The following is an 18,457-nucleotide window of genomic DNA, read 5'->3' on the forward strand; positions in this document are numbered from 1 at the left end:
GACAATGGGAAGGGAGCCGCAGACCAGGCCGAGGGCAGTAGAGAAGGAAGGTGTGACAGACCCCAGGCCTCCGGTGAGTGTCACCAGAGCCACCTTCTGAAGAAGCACCCTAGGGATGGACAGGGAGGGGGTCAGGGGAGATTTGCAGTCTGCAGCCTGATTCTCACCAAGTTGGAGGAGTTTTGAAGACACAGACCCGCCATGAGAAGTCGTGAAAGTCAAGGTCACCACGTTCAGGTCCCCAGACGGAGCCAGGCTTCCTCCCAGAGCAGACCAGCCCCGCTCAGGGGACGAGAGCAGGATCCAGAGATGCTGCGGCCTCACCCACAGTGTCCCATGCACAATCAACAATCAACGGACACACACACCAAGAGACAAGAAAATGTGACTCAAGGTCAAGATGGACAGGGAAAAACGCCAACAGAAGCCAGCGCTTATCAACGTGTCCCAAACGTCACAGAAAAACAAGCGGAAGAATTAATGGAAAATATGGTCTTCATTAGGGAACAGACAGGACACACGCAGAGATGGGATTCCCACAGAGAACCAGGTGGGGATTCAGAACAGGGAAGAGGGCGGAAATGAGGGGTGCCGTGGCTGGGACCCTGTGCTCCGTCTGAAGGGCTCCCGTGCCCGTAGGGTGCCCGTAGGGTGCCCATAGGAGATCCACCGAGGGACAGTAACGCACGGAGTGGGAAATGTGGGTCTGAAATCAGGAAGAAGCTGGGCAAGGAGAGTCATCCAGTGCCTCACTCCGTCAGGAGGAGGACCACCCAGCCACCCAAGCAGCAGAGCAGTCCAGGGGCCCTTCGGGGCAGTCCCTGTGGCCAGCACCCCTCCTGGCCACCTCTCAGAGGGCTCTGGGCCTCACGCTGAGCCTCCGCCAAGCTTGGCCCTCGGGATCCCCGCTAATCACCCACCTCAAGGAGCAGAGGGCGTGGGCATGCCCCCTGCTTTGGTGAGATCGCTGTGGGTCCGGCTCCTTGCTGGGCACCAGGAAGACAAGTCCTCCCACCGCCTCACTCTCGAGAAGGTGCCTGTGATCTTGCATGACGTTGGGACCAGCCCCCACGGATGCTCTCTGCCCCTGGGCTCTGGAATCTGAGAAGGGGGTGGGGAGCAGGACGGTCAGCAGCCGCTCTGGGCAGGCCTGGGCCTGGGGGAACAAGGACTGGGTGGTGGGCAGGGACGGGGCACTCCCTGTAGTAGACAGGCATCATTAGCAGGATTAATGGGGTGGGCGCCCTGTGCCAAGCACGCTGCACGGGGGAGACCCCACCTTCAGGTGGGACACGGAGACCTAGGGAAGTGACGGGACGGGCTCACGGGCTCAGGGCCTTGTGTCCTGACTCCAGCCCGCGGGTCCCCACCAGGCTCTGGGACGGGTGTGGCCTGCGTGTTCTTCATACCTCCAGAGCTCTGCAGATGGCTGTGAAGGCCCACCCAGACCCCGGGGACCAGCACAGCCAGTTCCTGGGTCCGCCCCGTGGTCCCCACCTGCCCCATCCCCAGCTGCCCCTCCTCTGCCCCTCTCATGCGTACTGTTCTCTGTAGCCCCCCCCCCCAAATAGCAGAGCCACCCCTGAAGACGCAACCACCCGGTTACTCTCCTGCTAGATGCTTCTTGGCTTCCCACCAGCTCTGGATAAATGTCATGGCTCTTCCGCGGCCTACAAGGCCCTCCATGATCTGTCCTGTCGGTTTCCCCACAATCAACCGAGGCCACAAGCCCCCTTTCTTATTGTACTAAATGCTCACACAGCCTTTGGGAATCCTTGGACAAGCGCAGCTCCATCCCTGCCTCAGGACCCTTGCACTTACTATTCTTAGTTCTTCTCCAGATCTTCACACAGCTGCCTTGTCATTCAGGCTCAACTGGAATGTGAGCCACTCGTCATGTGGCGCCCTGACCACTGACCACTCTAACTGACCACTCTGACTAGTCCCTCTAGTACTCCTTGAGACAGTGACCACTCAAAACGTCTTGTTTGGACTTCACTTGCTCATTCTTCGGCTTCTCACTTGGATGTCAAGTACCACGAGGGCGGGTCTCGCTCACCTGGTACCTCGCACCTGGTACGATTTCTGGGGCAAGGAGACACGGGGCAGCCCTGACTGGATGGTGGGTTTGGGTCGATCTATGTAGTCCCAAAGCTCCAGGTTCTGGTCCTGCCGTCTAACTTACTCACCCGTCCATCACCCATCCACGTCCTTCCATCTGTCCACCCCACTGTACACACAGACACTCCCTTACCCACCCCTCCCTCATGCATCGTCCAAACCCCCATCCATCCTGCACCCACCCGCCGACCCTTCCACCCAGGATCTGACTGTCCACCCCTGAGGACCTTCCTGTGCTGGGGCTGAGTCTCCGAGACTCAACGTGGAGACTTCCCTGGAGAAACCCTGAGCTCTGTCCCCGTCCCTTCTATCCCCTCTGCCTCTCCCCCGTGGGCAGACTCTGGCAGCTTCCGAGGGAGCCGCCCCTGCCCCAGAGAGGTCTGCACTCTGGGGCCACTGAGGGGCTCCGGAAGACCAGCCGCCCTGAAGGGTCAGCCGAGGCCAAGTCCAGAGGGCCTGTGGATGGATCCGTGGACAAGGCAAGGGGAAGGCGTGAGACAGGGCCTGGCTGGGCAGGAACCTCCAGAGGCGCCAGGCCTGGGGTGGGGCTTCAGGGGGGGGGACTCCAGGAGTGGGGGAGAGTGACCGTGGGGCCAGAGCTTTTGAGGCTTTCTGGGATGCCCAGGAGGGATTCTGAGGTTCAGGAGGGCCAGCTGGGAAAGCTGTGGAGGGCTGTGGGCAGAGATTCGTGGTCAACTGACAGGACTGTGGACAGTGAGGCGGGTTCGGAGGTTCTATGGCAGTGAGACTAGGAGCCATCCACGGTAGGGTCTGGCGGGAGTCGCGGCCCATCTCCTGAGACTTGGTGAGGTTGCGTTGAAAGGCGACGTGCGAATTAGTCGGAGGAGGAAACTTCAAGGCAGCACGGCATTTGGACAGTGGCATGGACATTGCCGGAAGCTTTTAGCCAAGTTTGTGTTGTAATCAGGAGCAGAAAGCAAAGCAAGAGATTTGAGACAAGCAGTTTGTCCAAAAAAGTGGGAATGAAACTGGGGTCAAGGAAGTTATGATCGTTAAAGGTATTACACCCACCAACGAGATGCCCAGCCCCTTCCACGAGACAATAGCAAACACGTCTTGAGGGCGTCTGAGGGATGACAAGACCGTGACATCACAGGACCATGACATCACAGGACCCTGACATCACAGGACCCTGACATCACAGGACCATGACATCACAGGACCCTGACATCACAAGACCACGACTTCACAGGGCCATGACATCAAAGACCATGACATCACAAGACAACGACATCACAAGACCATGACATCACAAGACCACGACATCACAAGACCACGACATCACAGGACCACGACATCACAGGACCACGACATCACAAGACCATGACATCACAAGACCATGACATCACAGGACCACGACATCGCAGGACCATGACGTCGCAAGACCATGACATCACAAGACCATGACATCACAGGACCACGACATCACAGGACCACGACATCACAAGACCACGACATCACAGGAACATGACATCACAGAACCCTGACATCACAGGACCCTGACATCACAGGACCACGACATCACAGGACCACGACATCACAAGACCACAACATCACAGGAACATGACATCACAGAACCCTGACATCACAGGACCCTGACATCACAGGACCCTGACATCACAGGCTCATGGGTGCAAAGGGGAAATTGCATTGAGAAGAGAGCTGGACGCCCTGTCTGCACAGCAGGGACGGAGGAAAGTTTCTCACGATGTTCCGCCACCCAGGCACACGGAGGCTCCCGCCGTCACGGTCCCAGGAGGCCTGAACATGCTCCAGATGGTGGCAGACCTTGCTCAGCCACATGGTGACGATGCTGCAGGCATAGAGGGTGCTGGAGTCAAGGGTCAGGGAGGCTCCCACTGAGATCAAGAAGACAGGCCTGAGGGCAGGCGGAGGCAGCAGGGTCCGGGTCTCTGTGGGTGTCCCCAGAGTGATGTGCGAAAAGGGACGGGAAACCAAGCTGCCTGCCGTGGGGACAAGATGAAGAGGTGCCAGGAACACGGACCATCTGCGAAGAGAACTCAGGAACTGAGCAGGAGCCGGGGAGAGGCCCTGCGCAGAGCCTGTGTGCCCCTGACCCAGGGCCTGGAGCCAGGGGACTTGCTTGCCCTGCTGGACCGCTGTCTCGCCTGGTCCCCTCCCTTCTCTCTCTGCCTCTATTTCTTCACTTGGTGTCGTTGTTTCCTGGATATTCATGACTCCTTTGACTTCTCACAGGGGCTGGCTCTAAGAGTGGCAGAGGAGACTTTGGACTTGGGCTTTGGGGTGATGCTAGAATCGTGGCCCTCTGGAAAATGGACTACGTGTATTTTGCGTTGGGGGTGGGCATGAGGTTTTGGGGGTAGGGTGTGGAAGGTTATGATCTAGATATGAGATGTCCCCCCAAAGCTCACTTGCAAGATAACACAAGGGTTCTCAGAGGTAAAATGGTCAGGTTACGGGGGCTTTGACCTGAACGGTGCATTGACCCCGATGGACTAACTGGGTGGGAACTGTCTGCAGGTAAGGTTCAGGAGGCCATCCGTCACACAGGGTGGCTTTGGGTGAATGCTTGTCCCTGGTGAGCAGGACACGCCCTGCTTTCTTGTTGCCGTGTCCTGAGCTGCTTCCCTCCCCACACCCGTCCACCATGATGTCCTGCCCACCTCAGCCCAGAGCTGGGAGTCCACGGACTGAGACCTCTAAAACCACGAGCCAAAATAAACCTTTCCTCCTTTAATTGTTCTTGTTGGGTCTTTGGTCACAGAAAACAAAACAAGCAAACACCAACCCAAAACATTTGCTTTATGCCTTCTTCTCCCCCAAGTTGTTGTGGAGATTTATTTGACTTTTCTCTGTCTCCTCGCCTCTGTCCCTCACTCACACACACGTGGACTCCCGCCAGGGCAGGGACAGTTGATTATTTCCTGGGTCTCTGAAGCCCAGAAGAAGAGGTGGCCTTGTGTAACCCTTGTACAGATATTAGATGGAGTGATGGATGGATGGATGGATGGATGGATGGATGGATGGATGAGCAGATGGAGTGATGGATGGATGGATGAGCAGATGGAGGGATGGATGGATGGATGAGTGATGGATGGATGGATGGATGGATGGAGTGATGGATGGATGGATGAGTGATGGATGGATGGATGGAGTGATGGATGGATGGATGGATGGATGAGTGATGGATGGATGGATGGATGGATGAGCAGATGGAGTGATGGATGGATGGATGAGCAGATGGAGGGATGGATGGATGGATGAGTGATGGATGGATGGATGGAGTGATGGATGGATGGATGAGTGATGGATGGATGGATGGAGTGATGGATGGATGGAGTGATGGATGGATGGATGGATGGAGTGATGGAGGGATGGATGAGCAGATGGAGTGATGGATGGATGGATGAGCAGATGGAGGGATGGATGGATGGATGAGTGATGGATGGATGGATGGATGGATGGAGTGATGGATGGATGGATGAGCAGATGGAGTGATGGATGGATGGATGAGCAGATGGAGTGATGGATGGATGGATGAGCAGATGGATGGATGGATGAGTGATGGATGGATGGATGGAGTGATGGAGTGATGGATGGATGGATGGATGGATGGATGGATGAGTGATGGATGGATGGATGGAGTGATGGATGGATGGATGGATGGATGGAGTGATGGATGGATGGATGGAGTGATGGATGGATGGATGAGTGATGGATGGATGGATGAGTGATGGATGGATGGATGGATGGATGGAGTGATGGATGGATGGATGAGTGATGGATGGATGGATGGAGTGATGGATGGATGGAGTGATGGATGGATGGATGGATGGATGAGTGATGGATGGATGGATGAGTGATAGATGGATGGATGGATGGATGGATGGATGGAGTGATGGATGGATGGATGGAGTGATGGATGGATGGATGAGTGATGGATGGATGGATGGATGGATGAGTGATGGATGGATGGATGAGTGATAGATGGATGGATGGATGGATGGATGGATGGATGGAGTGATGGATGGATGGATGGAGTGATGGATGGATGGATGAGTGATGGATGGATGGATGGATGGATGGATGAGTGATGGATGGATGGATGGAGTGATGGATGGATGGATGAGCAATGGATAGATGGCCAGGTGGATAGGCAGATGGATGGATGAGTGGATGGGTGGGTAGACGATGGGTGAACGAGTTGATGGGGGGTGCATGGTAGCTGGGTGGAAGGAAGGAAGGATAAATGGAGGGATGGATAAGCAGACAGAGGGGCAGGTGGATGATGGGCAGGTGATAGATGATGGATGGGGCTGATGGGGGGCATAGATGGGTCCCTACAAGATCCCACGCTTCCAGATCGCTAAGTGGTAAGCCTCACGGGTGCCTTGGAAAGATGGCATTTCTGTTGTCCCTGGGGTGAGAAGTGCTGGACGCTGGGCCCTGCCCTCCTGTGGGAACCCGTCCCATGCAGTCCTGTGCCCTTCGAGCTCCTTCCCCAGTGACCGCAGCCCGGTCCTCTGCTCCCCCACCCGCTTGCAGATGCTGCTGGCTCTGGCCGCCCGGCCCTCCACTCCCCGCCCAGCCCCCTCCCCACCCAGCCGCCTGCCGCTGCAGCTGCCCACACTCAGAGCCCGGCCTGTCCGATAAGGCCCTGCCAGCTGGACGGAGGCACTTCCCGTCTGACGGGCGGCGCTGCACGGAGCCCGGGGCAGCTGGAGCTCAGGGCGCAGAACCGGATCTGGAGCCCGCTGATGGCCAGCACCCTCCTGGGCCCCCCAGCAGGGGCTCCTGGCCGAGCCAGGGGCCAGGTCACAGTCCCACAGTGGGGACCCCAGACCCGGGGCTGAGCAGGGCCTTTAACTGCTTGAACCTTCTGGAACCCTGATGCTCCTGTTCCTTAGGAAACTGTCCCCTCAGGAGACCGTGGTCTGGAGCCCCTTTAGGGCCTGGGGGTGGGTGGCATTTGCTGGCCCTGTTCCAGGGGGCATCCATCAGTGACCAGGCAGAGGCTGAAGAAAGAAGAGAATGTCAGAAGGCACGGTCACCGCTGGCCAGAAGGGACATCAGTGTGGGCTGCCAGGGAGGCCAGAGTGGGGGTGGTGGCAGAGGCCAGTCCCGGCAGAGACTGCTGCACCCTTTCTAGAAAGATCAGCAGCTGAAGGTCTCTGAGAAGCCCCGGAGACACTGCCAGCCCCGTCATCTCCAGCGCCCGCCGGGCAGTCCCGCAGACTACTGCCCGAGCACCTACTGTGCGCCCGGGTGGGCCCCCTGCAGGGACCGCCGCGCCCACAGCCACCCAGCCCGGCCGGCTGCAGGGCCCTCTGCCTGCGGGTCTGGCTCCTCTGCCGGCTCCGCTACATCCTGGGAGAAGGATCAGAATGGACCTGCGGGCGGGTGCCTCCTCCTCCCCTCCCGGGGGGTCCTGCTTAATAACTTAATTAAACACACAGTTATAAGCGCAGTGTTGGTGGCTCCTCTCTGAGGCCGCCCATTCTGGGGTGGGAACTGCCCTGCTCCAGTGTTTACAGTGGAGCTCAAACCAGCCCGCGAGGCACTGGAGGCTCCTAATTGCACGTTTCCTTCCTCGCCATTTTCTTTTGACAGTTGACTTTGAAACGTTTACCACGGAATTCTCCCCGGGGGAGGGGGAGGGGGCGGCCTGCTGAGGGGCAGGGCCTGGGGACGAGCTGGGGTGGGGCTCTGGGGTCAGGCTGGGACTATTGCTCCCCCACCCTGCCCCCACGGCGGGGTGTCTCCTGTCCCTCAGGAGTCACGTCACCTCCCGGAGCCTCATTTCCTTTCTGTAAAATGTGACGAGGGACATTCTCTTTGCAAGGCCGAGGCTGGGCCCGAGGGGCGCTCGGAGGAGACACAGGGAGCCCAGGGCAGGAGGGTTGAGGCCAGGAGGCCGCACAGAGGCAGCAGCCTCCTGTGCCCAGGCTGGGGCAGGGGTCTCCATCCCAGGGGTGTGAAGGATGGGGCTCCAGGAGGAATTCCCTGTGGGAACCAGAGACGGCCCTCAGCGGGGCCAGAGCAGCCCGCGACCCCGTCCACTCTGCCCAGGGTCAGCCACGGTCCTGCACTGGCCCAGAACTGCCCCCAGCCGTGCCTGGGCTGGGGGGGGGGCTTTGCCTTCTTCCCTCTGTGGCCTCTCTGAGCCCCCCTCCAACCTAATAACGGGGTTGCTGGGCAGTTGGTGACAGTGCCCAGTGTGTCACCTGGACGCAGCAGAGCCTGGGAGAGTGTCCCCACGAGGTCTGTGACTCTTAGCCGTTGGTTCCCAGCCTCAGGGCCAGCTAGGGACCAGGCTGGGACAGCAGGCCAACACCAGCTTGGCTGGGGCCTGTGGAGTTGGAGGTGACTTCCAAGACTGCATGGGGACATTGAGTGGCACTGAGAGATGACACCTGGGTTTGGACGAGACGCTGGTCCTGAGACACCGGCAGACCCTGTCCAGATTCCCATCATGGGGCCCCAGGTGGCCCCTGCGGCAGGGGCAGGGGCCTGCTCCACCCCCCACGGCCTGGCGCCCCTGCAGCCCACCCTGTGGTCTCCCAAGGCTCCAACGTGGACAAGGACCGACGAGGAAGTCCCTCCAGAACACAGCCCTTCAGCGCTTTCCTCCCGGCTGCTGGCCGGCCTCCAAAGTGCATCCATCTGAGGGGAGTCGGAGGCCGCGGAGGCCACCAGGCAGCCCCAGCCGCATCGGGAGGGCCAGGGCCGCCGGCTCCCAGGACTGTGGGCCGGACACTGTGCTGTGCGGGGGCCTGCAGCTGTCACCAGCCGCTCTTCTGGAGGGACCTCGCCCTCCCCTCGCTGAAGCCCTGCGCAGGCCCTGGGCCGGGCCGTGTTCTCTGCTGCTCTCCCCTGGAACCAGGCTGTGAACAGGAGCTGAGGCTCAGCCCCCCGGCTGGGTCCCCTGTTCACCCCTCCCCCCGGCCCCTCTGCACCAGGTCCCCAGCTACGAGCCTGGGACACATGGAGCCTGGTCCCCGAGCCTCTGCTCTGTGCCTCCAGCCCCATGTGGCCAGCTGCAGGTGGCCGCCTGCCCGGTGCTCCTCCACCTCCCTTCAGATGGGACCTGCACCCTCCCCTCCCGCTGCCCGGCTTCCCCTGGGCTTGGGCACCACTGTGAGTTCCCCCGGCATGAACCTTGTCTCCCTCTTCCCCTCCAGGCCTGCCCTGGGACCCACAGCGGCCCACCCTGCTGGCCTCCAGGCAGGTCCTGTGTGTGTCACAGGCTGCAGCCTAGGGCCACACAGAGCTGAGCGAGGACGGGCAGGGAAACCCGTCTGGGGGAGACAAAGGGCACCAGGTGGCCCGTGCCTCAGGGACCCTGCAGCCTACACTCAACACGGTTCACCCAGCGAGTGGTCAGATGGTGCTGCGGGCTCCAGGGTTCAGGGGCAGTGGCAGATAGCGGCCCGGGTGGCTCCCCGAGCAGACCTTCACTTGAGCCGAGGCTGCATGGAGGCGTGGAAGCCATTATGTGGGTGTCGGGGGGTGTCGCGGGCTGCACACAGCAAGTACAAAGGCTCTGGGGTCGGAGGCTGCCTGCACTTTTTGGGGGGAGGGGTGCTGGGGATTGAACCCAGGGGCACTGACCTCGGAGCCCCATCCCCCGCGGTATTTGGTATTTTATTTAGAGACAGGGTCTCACCGAGTTGCTTAGCGCCTCGCTTTTGCTGAGGCCGGCTTTGGACTCGAGATCCTCCTGCCTCAGCCTCCCGAGCCCCTGGGATGACAGGCGTGACCACTGTGCCTGGCTCTGCCTGCACTTTCGAGGGCAGCAGGGAGGCCTTTGCAGTTGGAGTGGAAGGACAGCGGGAGGTGGGGAGAGGAGGTTGGAGAGGACGGGTAGGACGCAGAGCGGCAGGCCTGGCCAGTGTGGCCGCTGGAGGGTGAGCACAGCAAGGCTGGGCTCAGGCTCAGATCTGCCGTCCCAGCCTGTGAACAGTGCAGGGCCCAGGGCCGGGGAGCCGCCTCCTCCAGGGCTGGGCCGAGGGGAGCAGGAGGTGGCTAGAGGCAGGTGCTGAGGGCCGTGCAGGTGGGCAGTGCCCGGGACACGCGAGGCCTGGATGCAGGCGCTCATGGGGACAGGAGCTGATTAAAGCCACATGAGTCACCTGTGGCTGAGGCTCAGAAGTGGGGAGCCCCTCTTCCCACCAGGACGATGCGCGTGGACCTCCTGGGGGTGGCCTCTGTGCTGGGCCGCAGTGGGGCTTGGGGATCCCATGGTCCCTAGCGGGGAGCCTGGCTAGTCCCCTCCCGGCCTGCTCCTGTCCAGGTCCAGCCTCACCAGGGCTCGAGTGGGCAACCTGGATTCGGCCAGGGCCTTGGAGTGCGAGGGGCAGCGGAGGGGCCTGCCCACCCAGGCCTGTGGTGACACGGGCCGCTTGGGCCCCAGGACCAGGCTCAGGCCTGCCCAGCTTGCCGAGGGGACAGGCAGCTCTCCAGCCTCAGCCTCCTGCAGCCAGAGAATGGGGGGGCTCGGCTCAGCTGAGTTCTGGGGACCCTCCCGTTCTGCTCTTTAGGGTCCCTTGGGGGCTGGGCGAGGTCCTGCCGCTGTGCTCGGAATTCCTGCTGACCCTGATGGCCCCCGTCCAGGTTGACCTGGGAAGAGCAGCCCACTCGCGAGTGGCCCTGGGCCACTGGGCTGATCTCACAGGAAAGGAAACGGGGCTCGGAGTTCCGCAGTTGGGGCCGGGAAGAGTGTCGCGAAGGGGCCCCGTGTGACCGCCTGCCTGGCTGCGGGGAGGCTCTGGGTGGCCCCTCAGCCAGCTGCCCCTTTGGCCATCACCTTGATGGCAGAGGCAGAGGTGAGGTCCCTCGGGGGCGCGGGGGCCCCTGGAGGAGGGCGCAGGGCACTGGGGCCCGGGAGTTTCCCACAGGCCTCCCTGGGACACGCATCAGGCTGGGCAGTGGGTTCACCCGGGAAGTGCTGCTAGTGCCTCTGGAGAGCTGGACCTTACTGCTCTTCAGGCCTGGCCCCCGCCCTGGGCAGGGTGCGCGGGGCCCGGGATTGCTGGTCAGCCCCTGGCCAACAGGGCTTGGGGTGCTTGGAGACTCGGGCACGGGTACTTTGCTGATGGACGTGGGTCTTGGGGGTCCAGACAGACCCCAGGTGTTCTAGGAGACGGGGTCTCCTGGCCTTGCCCAGGGGCCTGTCGGAGGCCGGGGGCCCTCTGACTTCTGGGCCACACGTCCTTGTTCTTGTGACCCTGGGCCCTGCAGCCAGCTTCCTGGTGGCAAGAAGGGGCCATCTGCAGGTGGCCTGAGCCCTCTGTGTGCTGGGGCACCTGGGTCCCCTGGTGTCCCCAGCAGCAGAGCAGGGCTCCCTTGTGCTCCGGGAGGTTCCTGCAGGACAGCATTTCCACGTTAACTGACACCTAGGACCACACCCCGGGTCCCCCCACCGGCAGCTGCCGGGTCCCAAGGCCGCCTCTTCCCGCCCTCTGCCCTTCAGGGCAGAGCAGGGCTGGGGTGCCCAGGGCGGTGCCCGCCCAGGCCCTGCGACCTCCTATCAAGGTGCCGGTGAGTTTCCAGAGAGGCAGGATGAACCCGGGAGCCACCTGCAGCCCACAGCCTGCGACAGCTCAGCACCCGGCCACGTCCGCCGACCCCATCAGCAGACCCCGGGCCTGACTCCATGCCCTGGACAAGCCCCAGCACCTCCAGGGCCACTCTGGAGCCACCCAACACATGGGGACAGGTGACAGGGGACGGAGGGAGCCGGGGCAATGATCGTGATCCATTGCAGTGACAATACCCACTTCTGTGAATCACAGGCGGGCAGCTGGGAGGGCACTGGGCAGGAGGGCAGGGCCTGCTGCTGGCCATTTGTCCAGCTGGTGGGTCCTCGGGCCTGAGCCTCTCAGGACCAGCATCCTGTCCCCTACGGACCAGGGCCAGAAGGCCCGCTGACATCCCTTGCCACATACCCAGCATGGCCAAGCCGAGGCCATCCAGAAATCGTGTGTCCCTTCTGGGCGAGGTCCATGCAGAGAGGCGCCTGGCACAGTTCAGGGAAGGGGCCCTAGGTCCCTCCTAGGCCTGGACACGGGCCTGAGTGTGAGCAGCCTCAGGGCCTCCCGGGCCCAGCTCCCACCTGCCTCCTTCACGGCCCTGACCAGGACAGGTTCCTTCTCTACGGGCAGCAGAGGGGTGGTCAGGCACTTCTGCCCAGACCCTGCCTCTCCCCACCTCAAGGGAGCCACTTTAATAACAAAACAAGCGGTTTCTTTAGAGCTCTCACACCAAGCTGTTGCTTTATACGCATTCCCACCTTAGCCGCTTTATGTTGACTCACACGTATTAGTTCATTTAACTCTCAAAACAACATGAAGGGCTCGTCATCATCGTCGTTCCTATTTCACAGATGAAGGAACTGAGGCTAGAGAGCTTGCCCAAGGACACACAGAACCCGAGCCTGGAACAGTACTCTGAACCAATGGACCCTACTGCCTCCCTTCCAATAAAGTAGCAAATGCACAGAGAGGCAAAGGGGCTGCAGAAAGTCACACAGCAAGTTATTGGCTACATACAAACCCAGCATTCTTAGCTCCCAGGCCTCTGTTCTTGCTTCTACTCCCCCATAATCCCTGCTTTCCAAATCTACAGGGATAAGATGGGCAGGTTCTTTGTGGGAGAGAAACACAAAAGAGGTTTCTCCTGCAACAAGGTACCAGTGAGATCCCTGCGAGAGATTAATAAAATCTTATCAAGGAACCCAGGACTCCGCCAACCCAAAGCCAGCGAGGCTTCGGCAGGACTGTAATTCCTACCAAACCATAATTAGCTGAATTTCCTTTTGTAATCTGGGAATCCGAGCTGAGCACAGTCTATCATTGGAGCCGGGGGATAATGATCGGCCGACTCTCCCGCAAAACGGTTAGGAGGAGACGTCCCCGGCTCCCTTTGATGTTTTAGGAGGAACCATTAATGCGAAGACATGAAGAGTTAGAGGAATTTCAAATGCAAAACAAATGTGGCCGCTGAGCTACGGGTCTGTGCAGGAGGCTGCTGCCAGGCTGCGGGACCAGGACGGGGCTCTGGGGACGGCCAGTCCTCCCTGGGCTGTGGCAGAGAGCAGGCGGGAGGTGACTACAATCGCTACAGGGCCAGGACAGCCAGGAGGGCTGAGGGCACAGGGGAGTGTGTGGAGGGTGGAGGGAGGAGGATGGGGGAGGGATGGGGGAGGGATGGGGGAGGGATGGAGGGATGGATGGGGGATGTGGGTGGGATGGATGGAGGGTGGATAATGGGGGGATGGATGGGGGATGGATGGGGAATAGATGGAGGGATGGATGGGGGATGGATGGAGGGATGATGGGGGATGGATGGAGGGTGGAGGATGGGGGATGGATGGAGGGATGGATGGGGGATGGATGGGGGATGGATGGGGGATGGATGGGGGATGGATGGGGGAGGGATGGGGAGGGATGGAGGGATGGATGGGGGATGTGGGGGGGATGGATGGAGGGTGGAGGATGGGGGATGGATGGGGGATGGATGGGGGATGGATGGAGGGTGAAGGATGGGGGATGGATGGGGGATACATGGGGGATGCATGGGGGATGGATGGGGGATGGATGGGGGAGGGATGGGGGAGGGATGGGGGAGGGATGGAGGGATGGATGGGGGGATGTGGGGGGATGGATGGAGGGTGGATGGGGGAGGGATGGAGGGTGAAGGATGGGGGATGGATGGGGGATACATGGGGGATGCATGGAGGATGGATGGGGGATGCATGGGGGATGGATGGGGGAGGGATGGGGAGGGATGGGGGATGGATGGGGGAGGGATGGGGGAGGGATGGAGGGTGAAGGATGGGGGATGGATGGGGGATGGATGGGGGATGGATGGGGTATGGATGGGGGATGGATGGAGGGATGGATGGGGATGTATGGGGGGATACATGGGGGATGCATGGGGGATGGATGGGGGAGGGATGGGGGAGGGATGGTGGAGGGATGGAGGGATGGATGGGGGGATGTGGGGGGATGGATGGAGGGTGGATGGGGGAGGGATGGAGGGTGAAGGATGGGGGATGGATGGGGGATACATGGGGGATGCATGGAGGATGGATGGGGGATGCATGGGGGATGGAGGGGTGGAATGGAGGGGGGTAGCTCAGTGGCTTGCTTGTCTGCCTGAGTCTTGGCCAGGCTGTCCCCATGGGGCTGCTGTCCCTTCTCCTCTGCCTGGGAACCTGTCGGTCACTTTTCCAGACACACCTCAGCCCTGGGCCTCAGGAAGCCTGTCCGTCTGTCCTTCCCATGTGGCTGCTCCTCCTCAGGCTCCTGCTTCGTCTGCAGGTGTCCTGTCTGCCCGTCCCTCAGTCACAGCCCCGTCTCCTGGTCCCCAGCACCGGGCATCACGGAGCTCACTGACCGCAACCCACTGTGCAGCCCCAGGTCCACTCCTCCCTGGAAGCTGAGCCCGCCCCCGCCGCGCCCCACTCACTCATGTGACAGCCAGGGCCCTGGGAAGCCCTGCGTGTGGCAGTACCAGAGTCCCTGCAGGGCCACTGGGGGCAGGGATGCTGGAATTGCCCCCACAGAGCCCCGGGGCCCTCCCAGCACTGCCTGGCCAGGCCCACTCAGACCCTCCGATGACCTGTGCCCCGAGGCTCGGGACGTCCAGACACCCCGACCCCGTTCAGGGCCCTCGGAGGCCCCGTCTCTGGTCCCGCCGTCCCCCTCTGTCACCAGCTCTGCAGCACCAGGTCCACCCACTGCCCCCACTAGAACGTGGACCCCAGGACCGGGGTGGAGGGGTCTCTTGCACTTAGCTGTCCCCAGCACAGAGCGGGCCCTGGTGCAGGCCCTGGGGACAAGGTGGGAAGGAGGCCTGCAGGGGCAGCTGGTGTCCAGGGCCCAGGCTCTGGCTGTGGCCGATTTGAAGGACTGAGACCCTGACCCACCCGCCAGCCTGGCTAGCCCCTTGGCCCCGCGTGGCAGGCTGTGCTTGGGGTCACTGTCCTGGTCCCCAAGCTGCCACACGGCCCAGGCTCTGGCTCCTCACATCTGGGCTGCAGTGGCTCCTGCTGGCCTCTGGCCTGGGAGCAGGAGGGCCCTGGTCACCCGGTTCCCGGAGGGACAGAGAGACCTGAGAGTCCCACGGCCCCCAGGGCCACACCTCAGGGCAGCCCCGCTAAGAGGAAGACATGGCGCCCGGTCCCCAGGGTCGTGCCCTGCGGCCCACGTGGGGGGCCCGGGCCTGCTTCCCTGGGCTGGTCAGGCCAGCGTCCGGCCACAGGAGCTGGGCACTGCCCAGCCTGGGTGTGGCAGGCCAGGAGCTGGCCCGGGAGCGCGTCCGTGACTCATTTTCCTCTTCTCCCCCGTGGACCCCAGGGAGCGGGCGGGGGCAGCTCCGGGCCTCACAGTGGCACCTCAGGGCCACCACCCGCAGGGCGACAGGAGCTCCCGGGCTGGAGGGGCTCCGAGGTGTCCACCCTTTCCTGGGGGTTCTGTCGTCCAGCTCTCTGTCCCTCCCAGGTTCCAGAGCCTGACCCAGAGCCTGTCCCCACGCCCTTGGCGACTGCAGGGAGGTGTCTCAGGGGACAGACGCTGCATGGACGAAGGAATGTGTGGTAGGAAGTGACCACGGTGACTCAGGGTGACTCAGCCCTAACCCTGCCAGGGTCCTGCTGAGCGGCCGGCTGTGACCACGCTGCCTCCGCCTGCCCACCTCGGGCAGCCCCCCCCCAGGGCCCAGCCCTCGGGCTGGCTCTGCGCCCGGACCCTGGGACTGTGGGCAGAGGTGCCCGGCAGCTGCCTGGACGGGGCCCAGGGCCGCAGCAAGGGGGCAGCTGAAGTGAGGGCTGGGGCTGGGCACTGCCCCTTCTGCCCGCCAGGCCCTGGGGACCGCTCCCTCCTGGGCCCCACTCCTCCTGTGGGGTCAGGCTCCTGACGGGACGGAGGCTGGGAGGGAAGAGGCCGGGCTGAGGCCGGGGCTGAGCAAGCTGCGGGAGCCGGGTCCCGGCCCAGGGCCTGCTGGTCACTGGCCTCCAGCACGTGGGACACCAGGGCGGGGCTTCTGCCAGGCGGGGGTGCTGCTGGCTCCCAGGTCTCCTCTGGAATCACCTCAGTCGCCCGCGTCCTCTGCCTGAGACAGGGCCGGGGTCTCCACCGTCCACCCGCGCAGCTCCCTGTCCGTCCCTCCCTCTGTCTGTCCACACCTTCATTACACTCTGCACCCGCTCACCCTCACCCACCCCTCCCCCCTCCCCCCTGCCGTCCATCCGTCCATCCGTCCACGGCCTCCTCTCCTGCCTTAGACCATCCACACTTCCCTGTTCTCACGTCCCCCGTGTCCACGTGGCCCTCTGGCCTCCACTTACTTCTCCGTGGCCTAGTGGGACTGGACACGGTGGAGACCCGGGCTGCCCTGACCCTGCTTTCCACACCCTGCTGCTTCCTGTCCAGCCCCTCGGCCTGTCCAGCCCAGCGGGCCTCGTGACCCAAGAGCCAGGTGGGACCCAAACCCGCCGAGCCTGTCCAGCGTGGAGGCCTTGGCGCTGCTCCGCCGGCCTCCACCCCATCTCCGCCCGCCGACCACGGGGGCCGCCCGGGGGCTTCCGTCGGGGGCTGGCTGCCCTCAGCACCTGGGCAGCAGGCGGTGGCCCTGGGCTTGGGCCTGATTGATTCTGGACCAGCTGCGCCCAGAGGTCCCGGCTAGGAGGGAGGCCCAGGCCTGAGCACACACCTCCCGGGCCGCGTCCTTCCTGCGGGGTTTCACGCACCGGTCCTGGGCCTGTCCCCTTCCAGGTGGCCTGCTCTTCCCAGACTGCCCAAGGGGCTTAGATATCCCTCCAGGGACAGTTTCAAGAGCCCCCAGAGCCCCGCTGGTGTTGCACCCCACCTGCCAGGCGCGGGGTGGCCCTGTGGCCCTCCCCGCCACCCTCCAGTTCTGGCAGAGTCTTGGAGGGAGGGTGGACTTTGACCCTGTGTCCAGCGGGTCCCTCCTGCCACCCTGTCCATCGAGGCATCTGGAAGGCCGGCCTCCCTCTGCGCCCCGGCCAGGGACCAGGCGGCTTGGCCAGCCGAGCCCCAGCGCCCCCAGCTCCCCCTCCACTGGGCCCTGCCCAGCCTCCGCGCTCCTCTCCAGCTCCCCAGCCCCCCACAAGCCGACCCTCTGCCCAGAGCCCCCGCCCTCCTGTCCTCCCAGCCCCGGTCCCTCTCCCTGGCTGGCCCCTCCTCACCTGCAGGGTCTGCTCACATCCCCCTCTTCCAGGGACACTTCCCTGACCCCAACCTGGGCCAGCCTCCCTCTCTGGCCTCCCCTCGGCGCTCTGCCGGCTCCCCATCGGGCGGCCCTTTGGTCCCCCGTCAGACCAGCGGCTCACGGGGGTGGGGCCACAGGGAAGTCACAGACGTGCCCCGAGACCAGCGTGAGGCCTGCTGCACGAGGACTGAGTGGCTGTGGCGAGACGGGGGCCCCCGAGAGTTGACAGGCCTCTGGAGGAGGCTCGGGTCGGGCTCGGGGGTCTGTGGGGGGCGGGGGGCAGCGTCTCCTCCCCCCTTCTCCCCCCCCATCTACTCCAGCCTGGGGTGGGCCACGGCAGGGGGAGGGACCCCTGGCAGGGGGCTGACTGTCCCCCTCAGCCCACGGCTGCCCCACTCTGTGGGGAGAGGCCCAAGGTCCTGTGTGCCCAGCCCCTGCCCACCACAGCATGCCGGGCAGAGACGGGAGGCCGGAGGGAGAGGCCCAGGTGGAGTCTGGCCTCATGCAGGCAGGAGCTCAGGCTCTGTGAACCTGTGCGCGCCCCCTGCCCCCCCCCACCTCAGACACCCAGGAGGGCGGAGGGTGGAGGCCACAGAGGCCGGCAGGATCAGGGACCAGCAGGCCATGATTCTGTGAATACAACTGCAGCCTCGCTTCCTGTGGTGGCCACACCCTGTGCCTCTGGAGTGAGCACTCCATGACCCCAGGGAGGCTCCAGCAGAAAGGGGGGGCTCCAAAACAAACCCGCGAGTCATAGAGGCCAAGGAGGGCATGAGGCACCATAGGCCTGGCCCCAGGGTCCCCAGCCCAGGAATGTCCACCTGCAAGCTTGTCCTGTTCACTGCACCTGGTGCTATCCCCTCCTACTCCACCAGGGCTACGAGGAGCCACCCCATATCCGTCTAGGCACCGTGTCAGCTGGGAGGGATACCTGCCATGATCCTCCCATTATTCCTTCATTCCATGAGTGTTTATTGAGCATCTACTACAAGCCAGGCCTTGGGCTGTGCACAAGCCAGACAACTGTCCCTGCCCTCCTGCAACTGGCAGTTTGTGGGGACACAAATCAAACAGTTGTGAGTGGTCACGGGAGCCACCA

The 18,457-nt window shown here is 62.6% G+C and overlaps 1 long non-coding RNA gene across 3 annotated transcripts; it reads right to left on the reverse strand.

Moving 5' to 3' along the window:
- Positions 1–477: 477 nt before the first annotated feature.
- LOC139707048 (uncharacterized) lies at positions 478–17,437 on the reverse strand. Of its 3 annotated transcripts, none has more exons than XR_011708651.1 (4): positions 17,336–17,437; positions 3,850–4,150; positions 921–1,101; positions 478–706 (listed from the first exon to the last, which is right to left on the reverse strand). It is a non-coding gene; the product is annotated as an uncharacterized lncRNA (long non-coding RNA). The 3 variants fall into 3 exon arrangements; XR_011708649.1 differs by having other exon boundaries at positions 478–723; XR_011708648.1 differs by having other exon boundaries at positions 478–1,101.
- Positions 17,438–18,457: the final 1,020 nt, after the last annotated feature.

This window comes from Marmota flaviventris, chromosome 9 (assembly GCF_047511675.1).
Source record: "Marmota flaviventris isolate mMarFla1 chromosome 9, mMarFla1.hap1, whole genome shotgun sequence".
NCBI lineage: Eukaryota > Metazoa > Chordata > Mammalia > Rodentia > Sciuridae > Marmota > Marmota flaviventris.